This window comes from Coenobita brevimanus, chromosome 112 (genome assembly GCF_032717465.1).
Source record: "Coenobita brevimanus isolate Jiangsu-jjx chromosome 112, ASM3271746v2, whole genome shotgun sequence".
Taxonomy (NCBI): domain Eukaryota; kingdom Metazoa; phylum Arthropoda; class Malacostraca; order Decapoda; family Coenobitidae; genus Coenobita; species Coenobita brevimanus.
In genome coordinates, this window is record NC_137065.1 from 21,536,273 (window position 1) to 21,550,541 (window position 14,269).

The 14,269-nt window shown below is 38.8% G+C and overlaps 1 protein-coding gene across 1 annotated transcript in view; it reads left to right on the plus strand.

Moving 5' to 3' along the window:
* The first annotated feature begins 669 nt into the window (after positions 1-669).
* Positions 670-14,269, plus strand: part of LOC145418133 (uncharacterized) — a 191,710-nt gene continuing 178,110 nt past the window's right edge. Inside the window, exon 1 of the mRNA XM_080286656.1 lies at positions 670-717. The gene's annotated coding sequence lies outside the window, so the exon portion shown is untranslated. The remainder of the gene's footprint in view (positions 718-14,269) is intronic.

Below are 14,269 nucleotides of genomic sequence, written 5' to 3' on the forward strand. Positions count from 1 at the left end.
ACAACAAAAATTACTATGTCTCAATCAGTGACGTTTGATGTTCATTATGCACAAAAATACCTTCTGTGCACTTCAGAACTGGAGAAGTAATGTGAATGGTAAACCGTTCTTCCATTCATCAACAGGAGTAATTGCACTTTTTTGCTATGATAGTGTTTATTTCTGCTAACTCCTGACAATTTTAGTCAGCACTGGAATACCAGTTCTAAATGAAGAAGTTAATGAATATTATATTAAACTCTTTTAACTGAAAAAGAAAATCCTGTAAGCATAATAGAGCGTCTGCAGGTAGCAAGCATAAAACATGACACCATTTTATCCCATGAATTCGTAACGTAAACTAACAACCGGTTCATTCTGCCTTAGCTCTATCCCTGCCTTAAATTCTCGGTAAACACTCTATTCAGGATTCGGATTTACAAAGAAATTTACAGTCATTTCCCTGTGGTATATTAGATTTGTTTTTGTAGGAGTACTGAAAGATACGGGAATATTTTGTGTTCTCCATTCCTTACCCTTCATTCGATATAAATCTTAGCTATGACAGGGAAATAATCGTAAGTTTATTTGTGAGTTTGGGCCCAGGTGTGTGTGGCAATGTGTGCGTGGCACCGAGACGTTAACGCGTCGCTACAACAAACCAGTAACCAGTTACCAGTTGGCCCTCGGCAGCTGCCGGGAGAGCGAGTGTGTCAGTGGAGTCGGTGTTCGCTGACTGTGGGTACATCACCTCTTAACAGTGCCTGTACAGTGAGACACAAAGTGAAGTTTTTGTTTAAATTTGTTTGACGGTGTGAAAAGCCCTTTATATAATTTGATGTGTGCAAAAGGCAGCTGTGATTAATAACATGCAAGTCCCGAATTCCTGAACCATATATATTATATAAGAAAATGGAAAACTATACATTCATTCAGTTTATGAATTTCAAAGACCTGTGATGTATTTGTTTCATAATGGTACTTCATAGTTGCTTTGAAGCAACAGATATTGTAAGAACTTGAAAGACACGTCAGTACTAATATAAGAATATGCTTATATGCTGTCAGTCATATTCGACATTGTGTGCTTTTCGTATTCAGTTATCCTTCATCCGATGGACAAAATTCCCCTCCCCCCCTCCCCATTTTGCTCCATAAGTCTGTTGGCAACCGTGTCGTAAAGATTTGTGAATCTCGTATATGTATATTGTCGATTTGACTCATGTTATTTATATGGGAGATTTCTCTCTCTCTCTCTCTCTCTCTCTCTCTCTCTCTCTCTCTCTCTCGTTTACAATAATATTTTCTCCACTCGCTTGTCAGCATCTTATTTTTTTTCATTGGATGTCGTGCTTACAAAAAGGAATACGAATGATATTTGCTTATGCTCACCTGTATGAAATGGGCACATGGCGCATGCGTACTATTCTACTGTTCTCCCTCCTTTTCTGGTGTAGGCGGTGGCGACCATTATCCATGCATTTAATGATGTGATGCCTACTTGTTCCTTCGCCTTACAATTTCTGTGTGTGTCTGTCTTCCTCTCTTCCTATTTCTTCCATCCTTACTGTCACTGTCGCCTTTTATTACTGTTCTTTCCACTTACGGTGGCTCTGTATTGAGTGACAAGGCTATTATTTTCCCGTAGTCCAGAAGCCGATTTACAACGCTGAGTGGATCCTACTATGGTGCCCCTGTTAACTGGCTGAAAACACAAGTGCGGCGTCCATCCCCGCGCTTCACTCTGACGAGGCACTGCCTGTCGCAAGAGAACTCCTGTACACTGCACAGAACGGCCGTGTAGGGGCAGTCGTTTCTCTGCAATTGATGATGGGTCTGCTCGGTCAGACAGACCGGGGTTATTCAGCAATAACATCATATTGTTATTTTTCCTTTTCGTTTCGCTATTGCCAAGAAATTACTTTTAAGTTTCACTGCTACAATATACTCTTTACCTTATTTTCCTCCCCCCCCTTTTTTTTTGTTTAATTTTGGAACGTCTTGACGTTTATATTCAACTGTGGAGTGAATCCTATATATGACTCCTCCACTTAAAGAAAAAAAAAAGTCCTAAGATGAATAACATCGGGCAGTAACGAGAATAAACGGAAAGTATGTCATCGCATGGACTTACCTAATCCGTTATTATTCATACCAACATATCTCAGACTGTTTGTTAGTTTATTCGTACTTGTAGTACCTTACGAAACAGTTATTCAATATCCTTGTTCATTGTACTTTTGGTAATTCTTTTAGTTACAGAGTCGTCTGCCATGCTTCTCTTTTATTCACTGTGTAGAAAGATTATATTGATTTTCAAAATTTCTTTAACCGTACAGTTTTATCATACAGATTTAGGGTCTTGAAAACTCCCTCTTTGTACACAACACATTTTTCTTTTATGCCATGCCTAACAGCTTATTCAGTCAACAGGGAGGTGATCACAGAACCTCCCCTCCTCAAATCTTAATCCAAAGTGGTTGTCTGTTCTAATGACCCTTATGTAGTCGGCAGCTATAGATCTGTTTTTGCTAAATCCTTGACTTCCTCCCCCTCCTCCTCACTATCATCATCAAAATTATTCTTAGAACTCCTTTCCTATCCCAAGGAAAGAGAGAGAGAGAGAGAGAGAGAGAGAGAGAGAGAGAGAGAGAGAGAGAGAGAGAGAGAGAGAGAGATCCCGACCAAAGTTTGCCAAACTGAATGATCCACACTCCCATTCACTCAGCATTCAAGCCCCAGAAACTTGGCTTTACCCAGTAAGTAAAAAAAAAAAAAAAAAAAACTTTCTACTAAAAGCAAAATAACATAAAAAAGAAAAGAAAAGAAAATTACAATTCTGAAACTGCTGAAGCATATTCAAAGAACTCCACATTTCATATGAAAACACTTATCATTGTAGAGCTAATATTAAGGAGCTTTTGGTGTGACTCACAATTTTTCCTACGGATTTTGACCTGTGACCTAGAGATCAAGGTCAAGGTCATTCATACTACGGCAGTGGATCTTAACCTTTATTGAGTCACGGACCCCTTTGAGAATCTGGTGAAAGCTATGGACCCTTCCCCAGAAAAATGGACATTACCACATAAAACATTTTGCATACAATGAATATACCTTGTATTACTGAAAACTAGACTACCTTACGCAGTGTATAACATACACAAAGAATAGAAATCATTACAAATAATTATGTTTCTCACTTTTTCGAACGAAAACTAAGGGCCACTCTATGAAAAAGTGAAATACATCCAACTTGTGCAAATTAAACAAAACAAAACTATTATTCTGCTCAAAAGTTCATTTCAATGAGAAAGTTGTTGTTGTTTGGCATGAATGAGAAGATGAAATTGTGGAGTGGTCTTTGACAAGGTACACGCATGTCATTTTTGACATCCAATTGATTTCGACTTTTCGTTTTGATAGAAGCAAACGCAGCAAACCCTGACTCCGTAGTAGCAAACGGAATCAGAGCACCCATAGTTCACTTTGCCAGACGAGGGTAGGCTTATGTCAACGAACACCAGAATTATTGAAGACTTCGATTTTTTTTTTTTTTTTTTTTTGCTAATGCTGCCAAATGGCATCACGCAATATCGCTAAATTGTTCTGACCTTCACGGACCCCCTGAAGTCCATCCATGGACCCCTTGGGGGTCCATGGACCCCAGGTTAAGGACCCCGGTACTACGCATATCATGTTCACGCATGACCCACTACACTTCCACCGAGTTTGGTCAAAATCGGCCAGATACTTTCCGATTTAGCACTTTCAGGCATGAGACGGCCATTTTGATTTTCCTCAGTATCACAAAAAGTATTTGTCGGATCACAATATCGATACCCAGGTGCACAAGTATACAGTATGTTGAGGACTACATACCGGAACATTTGCAAAGCAATCGATTCAGTAGTTTTTGTTGTGCAGGCGCAAGAATTGAAAGTAACAGAGGCGCTAGAGCTACGATTGTGTGTGTGTGTGTGCCAAAAGATCCTGCAACCAAGATATATCACTCCTGAAAATTTCAAGTCTCCATCTCGAACGGTCTTGGAAGGCCGGCCATCTAGATCTTTCTCCCCCCCCCCACATATATATATATATATATATATATATACCAAAAATATGTTAACCAGCGGTAGCCAGTGGTGCGTGGGTTAGCACATACAGCTCGTAACTGAAAGAATCTAACTTCGGTTGCACGATGATCTGAATGATAAGCTCGCCTTTTCCGAAGTCCATGTTCACTCAGCAGTATAGATGTTTACTTAAATATAACATCAACTATTGTGAGTTGTTTTAAGATGAAGACAGAGACTACAAAAAGCTCACTGGCTGCAGTGATGACTCGTTTAGTCAACACACATTGTACTGTATATATATATATATATATATATATATAGTCAACCAGCATTTTCCTAATTTCTTGCATAACACAGTCCGCTGCTGAAAGCTGTGATCTATTACGAATGTGGTCATATACTGTAAGTATCGATCGCTCTATGGCAGCGTGTTAGTACAGCTCACTGTCCGTTTTCATTTATGTGCGAAGAACAAGGAGGGAAGAGAGCAGACCTTCCCATCTTACTTGTTTCTCTTGCAAAAACAAACCTTAGTTATGCGAGGAAGCTGATCACAATTTGGGGGCCCATACTCCAGCCTTCTTAACCCTCTTAAATTCAGTTCGATGACATCATACTTATTTTATCCCCGACGCTCTTCTTCAACTTAGGGGAGACATTTCATATGCTATCAAGGGTGATGGATATAGTCTTTATCAAACCCTTCCTTTAGAGAAGACAATCGTCAATTGGATAAAATCGTCTGGAGCAGAGTTTCTAACCTTTATTAGTTTAAGAATACCTGCACCATTTGACACTCTATGCACATCCATCTCATAAAATTTTTTGTAACAAAATATGGGTTCAACATCCAGTACATACTAGGTTCACGTTTTATTGCATATATATTTGTAGAACCTAGGAAAGTAGCTGTTTATGCAAAAGTTCACATTAATTCTCGATTTGGCAGAAATTAACATTAGCATGTGAATTACTTAGCTTTATCAGAAATAATATCTGTTTGTCGAAACTTCTGGTTTTGCATTTTACCTACGTGCAATCTGAAGCATGGAAGAGTGGTTGAGAGTGCGAGGTGTACAGTACAGCACATGCCATGGTGACAACCCAAGTGGTTCATTTTACTCTTTTGTTTCACTAATATTTACAGCACGAAAGGACAGGTAACATTCGATATTAAGAAAGTAATCTATACTCCCCAGGAGCAGACACGATAAAATTAGAATGTAATAAAATTAGATGTAGAATAATAGATGACTAGCAGGGGTACCCGGCATTGCCCGGGCCAAAAAAAAGGCGAATGCTCTAATCTTATTTGTACTAGTTCAGTCCTTCATTCTGCTTCAGAAAGACAATGTACCTCTTATGCTTTTGGAGAGAGATTATAAGAGGTCCAGGAAATTTCTATTTCAGCTTTCACAGACTAACACACAGTATTTGTGCCCACTTGTTTATTATTACCGGTGACCTCAAATGACCTCCGACCGATGACCTCAAACGACCTCGGAAGTCAACCTCATAAAGCCTATGTCTGAACTGAAGGTCATGTGAGTCTTCATGCCAAAAATTGGGCTGCTGGGTCCAGTCATTCGAGCGTGTATTACCAGTGACCTCAAATGGCCTCGGAGGTCAACCTTACATAGCTTATGTCTGAAATGGAGGTCATGTGAGTCTCCATGCCAATATTGGGTAGCAGGGGTGACCCCAAATGACCCATTGGGTAACCCTGATTCAGAATATGGGTCTGGAGGTCTATGACCCTTTTGGGCGTGACTGAAGGACAAACAAACATACAATGTGGCTCTTTTATATAATATAGATGCGACACTAGCAAGGTATAAAATATTATTGCATCAAAGAGATCGTTTGTTCATCCACACACCCCAATAACCCTGGCCTACAATTAACAAGAATAAACTAAAACATGTTACTGTATTTAATTAGTTAAAACCTCAGCACACCTTATCAGTGTAAGAAATTACTTTAGATACCATTTCATTCTGATTGCTTGCTCATGAGCAACAGCTTTGTCTACAAGCAATGGGGCACCTAGAATATTTGTTAACCCTTTCACGATAGGATAATTTAATAAGTTTGTGGGACATGACTCTCCGGCTTTTGTCCCCTCCCCCCCTCCCGCCGCGCGCTCCAAAAATGTGTATTCTCGGCTTATTTTCTCCACCCATACATATTTATTTTACCACAAAACACACATTCCTATTCGTCGATGTTTGTTCTACACGATAAGCAAAAAAAAAAAAAAAAAACTATACGTACGTTAGGGCCATGTGAATAAACATCCAAGAGCATGCATCTCACTTCCCAGCATCATAAGTCGAATGTTTACAATCAATCTCTGCATGTTGTACATCATTGGAAAGAGAATTTTATTAGCTTTCATATGCTGGATGTCCCAGTTTGATACGAGGTATGGTGTTCGAGTAATAAGCGAAAAAGTAAAACCCATTTCCGACAGCCAACAGATTTTTTTTAATTCAGGGAGCTCTAGCGAAAAACTTTTCTTGCCACTGTTATGGTTTTATTTCACCTTCCTATGCAGAATTTCATTGGCTTTCATATGAGCCCACAACGGTCATCCTAGGCCTCATAGTGTTCAAGTAAAATGCAAAAAACTATGGTGTACCCACTCCGTGTTGTGACTGTAGGGCAGTTTCCTGCCTTCCTCTATGCTACTGCACGTATTTCACCAATTCTTTGTGCACTAAATATGTACATTATATTCACATGATTCACTGTCGCTATTTTTATAGCTGAATACTCACATTTGGTGCAGGGTAGAGGCAGTGTAGTTGACTAGAAACAGTAGCACAATCTTCATTTGGCCAACGGCTGATAACGACCAGGATTGCTTCACAAACATCAAATTTCCTATTGCAAACACCAAATCTAATCACAACAGTGCCCAAACACTATACACAAGCACTACTGGTATAATGAATATGTTGCACAGCTGGGACGGGGGTAACAGTGGAAATTTAAAGAGACAGAACTGCGCCGTAACTTCCCCACTCACAGCTCATTTGGTACTGAATAACCTGTCTGCTCTCTTGCTGGTATTGGGACCCACAGTTGCCAACTCATTACTTTTGACAAGGAGCAGGGAAGCTATGACGCCTCCAAAAATGATGCTGATCGGCCGAAAACTTTTCCTCTGATGAAAGTTTTTATGCTTTAACGACAACAAAGTGTCAATGTATATTGTCGCAGCCAGATCCTAATGACAACAAACGTGTCATCGTGTGCGAACGGGTTAATTTAGTATGACGAAGTATTTGTTTCCCGTCAGCTACTTAACCTGTTTCAGTATTGTAATATATGGCAAGGGTTCCTTATTAAAAGAAGCTAACCAAAACATATACAAACTGAGAATTGGCAGTATTGTGATCTAAAGCAAAGAAATAGGTTCACCAATGGAAAACTGTTGTACGGAATAAGGGAATTAACTGATACAGGCTCAGATGTATTTGCTCAGACATATTTTTTATTAAAACAATCAACAGTTTGTGTTAACTTCGGTAATGGAGTTTGAAAAATTTATGAGTGTTTTGGAAGGAAGAAATTGCAACAAGTATGAGATGCGGAATTACTGAATGGATGAAAAGGTATACAGTGAGGTGATATGGACAATTGGACATGTTAAAAGAATACACATGCAAACAGACAGGGTGACAAAGAAAGTATTAACAGAGCATGAGACTGAGGGCAGTTAACGCTGGAAGAGGCAGACCATACATCTTATGGAAAAAGAGAGTGGAACAATGTACTGGTAGGAGGAAAGGAAGAGGAAGAGGAATGCTTGAGAGACTGAGAGAGCGTTGTGAGGGCGAAATAGCATAGGGGTGATTTTGTCACGGTCATTCCCTGGTTAGGGGCTCCCCGGAAGAAAGCAAGAGCTTTGTGTATCTCCATATTTGATTAAACATTATTATAGTTTCAGTCAATAAAAGGATATATTTTCATCAGATACAGAGTTTTTGTAACTGTGTATACAGAACAGTGTACTGTGAATTTATATTCTTCAAAATTCAAATAATTACCAGTATCAAAGTAAATCAGAGATGCTTGGGGAAATATACCTGGATCACTAGAGCATTTTTACACGGTGGAATAATTGCATCTGTTTTGGAGAACATAAAATTGGTGACAGATATTTGCTTCACCACTACTAAAACTGAATGCTATTGTGATACAGTGTATCAGTTATAGCCTCTTTCTGAACATACAGGCCTCTTTCTGAACATACAGGCTGTAGTTGCTTGACGAAAACGCAGAATATTAATCCCATATTTAATAACTGCTACCGTAATAACTGTCCTATTTATCTGACACTGCTTACTCCTTGAGATAAATTATATACAGCTCTTGGTTGCAATAGCAAGCAATTAAGTCATCTCACTGTTGCACACCAGGTTGATTGTGTCACGACACACAACCATGCCATTGCACACCGGTTAAAAAGTACTGCCTGGAATGGTGGAATGAGAGAAAACTGGTCGACTGAGAGAACTGATGACTGAAGGGAGTAGAGATGAAACCTCAGGTGTGTGTGTGGAGATTCCTAACGAAGAAAAGGTGGTAAAACGAACAAAAGTGTTTTGAAATATACAGGGTAGGTTAAACGGAATGGATTATGATGTAATGCTAATAAGGATAATGTTGACATTGCAAGTGCAATGTGTTTGCCAAGATAATTGGAGGTGGACAGCTGGGTGCATCAAGTGAGAGTGACTCATAATGACAAGTGGATAAAATGGGAGAGGGTAACACTGGAAGAAGCTAAACATCATTAATTTTCTGAGCTTTAGGGCTGCACAGAATTCCTCTAAAAATTCTGTCAATCTATCTGTCTATCCAAATATACTGTATATATATATATATATATATATATATATATATATATATATATATATATATATATATATATATATATATGTGTGTGTGTGTGTGTGTGTGTGTGTGTGTGTGTGTGCGTAATTCACCGGGTCGGTCAGGATCACTTGATGGTCGTGATTGTCAGCTTTTACCCTCCCGGAAGGGAGCTGAGAGCTCATATAGTCCGATCTAAGTGACCTTCACACACGCACACACCCGTGTGTGTGTTCTTACCTAATTGTTCTTACCTAATTGTATACAGGAATGAGTCAAGCTCGTACTGTCCCGTGTCTTAATCCATATTTATCGTACATATCCTTAAATTTGTGAATTGTTTTGGCACACACTATTTCATTCGGTAGTGCATTCCATTGATCAATTGCTCTGTTTGGGAAACTGAATTTCCTTACGTCTTTATCACCTCTCTTCTTATGCAGTTTTTTGCAGTGTCCTCTTGCTGATGCTTCTCCATATGTTAAGTAATCATTTATGTCTATTTTCTCCTTCCCTGAGATGCACTTATATAGCATTATCATGTCACCTCTTTTCCTTCTCTCCCGTAGTGTTGGTAGATTCAGTTTATTTAGTCTTTCTTCGTAGCTTAGGTCCCTTAAGCTTGGTATCCATCTTGTTGCGGCCCTTTGAACTTTTTCAATCTTGTCTATGTGCTTTTTGAGATGAGGACTCCAGACTACTGATGCATATTCCAGGGTTGGTCTAATGAATGATGTTATTATCCTTCTTAGCATGGCTTCATTTATGTATGTGAATGCTATTCTCATATTTGCAAGCAGTGTATAGGCTACATGTTCCATACCTTCTCGCTGATGTGGTCAGCGGGAGATAGTCTGTTATTGATAATCACACCTAGGTCTTTCTCTCTTTCTGATGTGTATAGGGTTTTATTTCCTAGCTTATAATCCCAATCAGGTCTTTTTCCACTTTTACCAAACTTGATTACATGACACTTGTCCACGTTGAATTCCATTTGCCATGTACTACTCCATTCATGAAGTTTATTTAATTCTTCTTGTAGCTCTTTACAAGAGTCTGTGTTAGTAATTCTCCTTTGTATTTTTGCACCATCTGCAAACATATTCAGATAGCTCTCATTTCCGGTGTTACTGTTTATATCATTTATATACACTAAAAACATGATTGGTGCCAGCACTGAACCCTGTGGTACTCCACTAGTCACTTCTTTCCATGATGAGTAGTTTCCTCTTAGTACTGTTCTCATTTCTCTTTTTATGAGAAAGTCTTTGCATCCAACAAAACAGTTTGCCTCAAATTCCTCCTTGATGGTACAGTTTCCATAAAAGTCTTTGGTGTGGTACTGTGTCAAAAGCTTTCTTGAAATCTAAATAGATACTGTCCACCCATCCTTCCCTTTCCTGTATTGTGTTTGTTACTCTGTCATAGTAGCTCAACAGATTAGTAACACATGATTTTCCTTTTCTGAAACCAAACTGTTTTTTTGTTATCATACTGTGTTCTAGATGATTTACCCAAGCTTTTCTTATAAGCTTTACTAATACCTTGCTTACAACACTCGTCAGTGATACTGGTCGGTAGTTGAGTGGATTTTATCAATTTCCTTTCTTGAATAAGGGGACAATATTTGCTTTTTTCCAAATATCAGGTAGTTTACCTTGACTCAAGGATTTCTTGAAAATTAAAAATAATGGTTTACTTAACTCCTTTGCACATTCTCATAGTACCCAACATGAAATTTCATCAGGACCACTTGCTTTTCCTCTGTCTAATCCACTTAACTCCTGAATTACTTTTTCTGCTATTTGTATATCTGGTAGTATGTGTGGACATGCATGTTCCACATAGTCCCTCTTAAAATTTTTTTCTTCTGTAAAAACTAATTGGAAATTCTTATTTAGTGCTTCACAAATATCTTTCTCTTGTGTATAAGTGATTCCCTGGTCCGTAATTGATTGTATTATATCTTTTACTTTGGTTTTGCTTCTGATGTAGCTGTAAAACAGCTTTGGTTGATCACTACTTTTATTTATTATATCCTCCTCAAACTGCTTTTGGGCTTCCCTCCTTATTCTTGTATAATCGTTCCTTGCCTGTTTGTAATTATCATACGCCCTTTCACTATTATGTCTTCTGTATCTATTCCACAACAAATCTCTTCTTTCTTTTGATTTTTTACATTCTGTATTGAACCATTTCTGTATTTTCTTATCTGCTTCTTTGTGCTGTGAGATGTACTTCTGGATTCCTATTTCATAAAATTCACAGAATTTTTTATATACAGCATTTCAATCTTGTCCTCTAAGCTCATTTTCCCAATTAACTTCTAAGAAATACTTCTTTAGGTCTTGATAATTTCCCTTTTTATAGTTTTGGTTCTTTTTGTAACTGTCATTGCTGTTTACTATGTCATATGCTATCCTGAAGTTATAATTTAGTACTGCATGATCGCTTTTGCCGAGTGGAGGGTGATATATTAAACTGTCAATATCATTTTCTTGCCTAGTAAATATTAGAGCTAGCACTGAAGGTACATCGAGTCCTCTTTTTCTGGTGGTTTCTCTCACATGTTGCGTTAGGAAGAACTCTTGTACGAGATCCAGGAGCTTTTGGTCCCAACGGCTTTCTTGGCTAATTATATCTAGAGTATTCCATTTTATATTTGTATTGAAATCCCCAGTTAGTATAATTCTTTCTGATTTCTCTTCCATTTTATGTAGTAATGATCTTATACTCTGAATTGTACTCTCTGCCAGGTCCTCATATTCATCACTTTCCCATGTGTTTGATCTGGGTGGCATGTACAAATTGGCTACAATTACTTTCCCTTCAGATGTGTTGATCTCTACTGCAATCAGTTCTACTTGTGATGGTATATCTAGTTTTATTTCCTTGACTTTTAGATTTTTCTTAGTTAATATTATAATTCCTCCTCCTTTTTTTTAAATTTCTGTCTCTTCTCGATATATTGTATTCCTCTAAGTTTAGTATGTCATTGGATATCCTTGGTGTTAATTTTGTTTCAGTTAGGCATATTATTTGTGGTTCATTTTCTCTGACATAATCATTTATCTGTAGTAATTTAGATACCATTCCATCCACATTTGAGTACATCAACTTTATCATTTTGTTTATATACTTGTCATGACATGGTTCTACTATCTTCCTCCTTTTTATTCCATCCTCTTTGTGTACCACTTTCGTACCTGCAATCCTATTAGTTTGTAAAAAAATTTCTTCTTCTCCTCTTCTGATCTTCCCTCATTTTTTGTTTTTGCTTCCTCCCTTTTCTCTTTCAGTAATTCCAGTTCCTCTTGTGTTAAACATCTTTTTATCCATACATTTTTGAACTCCTCTTTTTCCATAAGATTCTTTGCATTTTTTAGTATCTCTTCCACAGTGTTTACACTCTGGAAAGTCACCTTTAGAGGTCTTGTCTTGCTTTTCTCGTATTTCCCTAATCTTTTGTGTTCCTCTATGTGTGTGTGTGTGTGTGTGTGTGTGTGTGTGTGTGTGTGTGTGCTTTCCGAAATATTATAGAAGTACAGGGAAACGGTGTCTCTGAAGACTGTAGTACCAGTCGAGCAGGGCGGTACTCCCAAGGTGAATGAAAAGCTGATGACAGGGAGAGCTGGGGCTCCCGTTTAATCAACCCTTCGGGACTAGCTTCTGAGCATCCCCTTTTTCTGAACTTTTTTATTGTTTCAGTAACATAGAAGTAGGCCAGCATACTGTCCTTTACAAGCACCTATAGCTGTCAACACCACTTTTTTTAAGAGACAGTGAATGGAGGAAGGAAAAAAAAGGAAAAAAAAGGAAAAAAAAAAGGTTCATGTGCCTAAAAGCATCCTTCATTCATAAAATATTTGTAACAACTGAATTTAAATAAAAGTGGATTAAATGTCTGGGGGAAGCAACTTCCAGGAAGTGAATTCCATACAGTAGTAGTTCAGGGGATAAATGAATTTTGATAAGCAGAGGTTCTGCATGGCGGGGGAGAGTGTGTTAGGTCATGGGCGCTCCCAGCTGCATGAGTATTTCGAGAGAAAATGTGAAGGGGAGGCACAATTGAAGCAAGTTCGTCAGAGAAATTACGGTAAAAATATCGGTAAAACATTGCGAAAGATGCAACATCTCTATGTACTGATAATGGAGGAAGGTCCAGTGTAATGGCAGGATTATTGATTAATCTAATGGCCTTATTTTGAATTCCGTCCAACTGCCTCAAAGCAACAGCTCCACATCCACTCCACAGTGGCGAATAATATTCGATTTGAGAATGCACGTGACTTTTGTATATTGTGGCCAACTGTTCCTCAGTGAAGAAGTCACGAACTCTGTACAGAAGTCCCACGTTTTAGAAGCATCTTCAGCAAGGGATCTAACATAAACTGTCCAGCTTAGGTTGCATGCATATTACACACTACACTTTCAGTTCAAAATTGTCAAAAATCGTGTCTTAACACCAACCCACGGACTCCCGAAGAGGGGGGGGGGGGCATAAGAGCCCCCACCATCCGCTTCTCTCTGGGTGACGACCAAGCGAGATGCCTGGAACCACTGGCTGACCATATCATCTTCATTTCTGCAACATACGCAGCCTTTCCTTAACTTTCTCTCTGTTGAACACCACCTCTCCTCCTATAAACCTCACAGACTCAACAGCTTGAGATGACTGATAGCAAACCCTTCTCTATATCCTCCTGCTATCTCTGAACCGTGCACAATTCAAAGCCAAAGGTGGCTGTTGTGTATATGTATGCGACAACAGATCCTGCTCTTGTGTTCCTGAACTTGACTCTTCTGAATTATTTACTCTCTGGCTTCGGCTACCGTGTTATTCTGTGACTAAATAAATCTGTGCTATTTACTTATCCCCTAATTCAGCTGACAAAGAAACATTCTTTGACAATCTTACTTCTAAGATGGAACACAGCTTATCAACTTCTCCTTTCTCCAAAATCTCCTTTCTCCAAAATCTCCATACTAGGTGATTTCAATGTTCACCACCACCTTTGGTTCTCCTTTCCTTTCACTGATCTACCTGGTGAACGAACCTACATCTTTCCTGTCCTTAATGACCAAGAGCAGCATGTACAGCATCCTACCCATATCCCTGATTGCCTGGAAACAGTTCCAACATATCTGACCTCTCCCTTACAATTATTTCTTCTGCTTATGAAGTTAATCCTTTATCTACGTTGGGCTCCTTTGATCACAACCCTATCACCTTACTGCTTTGATCACAACCTTATTGCTCCAGCAAGGTCTGTGGACCCTCCCATGAAGTGGTGGCTGTGGCAATTTGGAGCTGCTGACTGGGAGGC